Here is a 1,087-nt window from a genome sequence, read left to right on the forward strand (position 1 = left end):
GTCGTGCACATCCGTCTCACGCACGGTATACAAAATATGAATAAAACGTGTGTAGTCTCTCTCTCTCTCGACTTCTTAATATTTTCTTTCACCTCTGACGCATCATTTCAGGTGACGTCGGGAGCGCGGGAAAAAAAATTTTTCTAAACACACGAAACCGTTCATCTCACGAACAGCCGAAAAAGTTGTCGCTCAGATCCATATCGCAGTGGAGCGGTATCCGCGGGCGGTCGTAATTGAACGACGCACGACGCCGCGAACACTCACGCGAGTCCATACAAACGATTCCGATCGTTTTGCAACAACTAGAACGTACACTGTCCGTGAAATTCACAGAATTTTCGCGTGTCCGCGACAAACGCCGACGAGACACCCATCGTTCGCTCGTACGTAGCATCCTTCTCTTAACCCGACTCAGAAACGTTCTTTGCGCCCTTCGGTAAAAAAACGTTCGATCCGAAGAGGTGAACGACGGCGGGGATTTGACAGAGCTACGCAAGCAGTGTATGGTACGTAAACGACCCTCAGCCAGGCGTGGTCCAGGAATTGTATCCGTGGACCGCAATGTGCGTTCGAAATGTCGATGTTCATGTGTCCTGCAGTTCACACGTTGACGCGCAATTAGCTGCGTTCTTCATCGACCCACGAGCCAAGTGATCCACCGTTCAGGGTAATCGTATAAATTTTATATTTCACATATATAATTTTATTCTCATTTGTTCGACCTAATATCTCTCTTCTTTCAAAGAGAAGATAAAAGTTGATACCTGAATCTCCGACCAGCGCGCGAAGGAGATTCAGGCGTCGCCTTGGAGACGACACCGAAGCCTTTCGAGACGAAAAACGTTCAAGTAATATGTATATATTTCTCGACGTTCCGGGCGTATAGTGCATTCAAAAACCCGCGAAAGACGCAGAAGACTCGCACGCGTGGAAACGACGGGGATATATTTTGTATCCTACCCGATACTGAATCCATCGCGTGCAGTCGACCCTCGCGTTCTTCCGATCAGACGCATCTATTGTTGCGCGCATGTTTTCGCGTCGCATCGCGCGAAACGTTGCACGAATCGTACCGATCGATCGA

The 1,087-nt window shown here is 48.6% G+C and overlaps 1 non-coding gene across 1 annotated transcript; it reads right to left on the reverse strand.

Moving 5' to 3' along the window:
• Window positions 1–518: 518 nt before the first annotated feature.
• LOC143176064 (5.8S ribosomal RNA) lies at window positions 519–673 on the reverse strand. The gene has a single exon (XR_013000665.1). It is a non-coding gene; the product is annotated as a 5.8S ribosomal RNA (ribosomal RNA).
• Between the last annotated feature and the right edge of the window lie 414 nt (window positions 674–1,087).

Source organism: Nomia melanderi, unplaced genomic scaffold (genome assembly GCF_051020985.1).
Source record: "Nomia melanderi isolate GNS246 unplaced genomic scaffold, iyNomMela1 scaffold0350, whole genome shotgun sequence".
NCBI lineage: Eukaryota > Metazoa > Arthropoda > Insecta > Hymenoptera > Halictidae > Nomia > Nomia melanderi.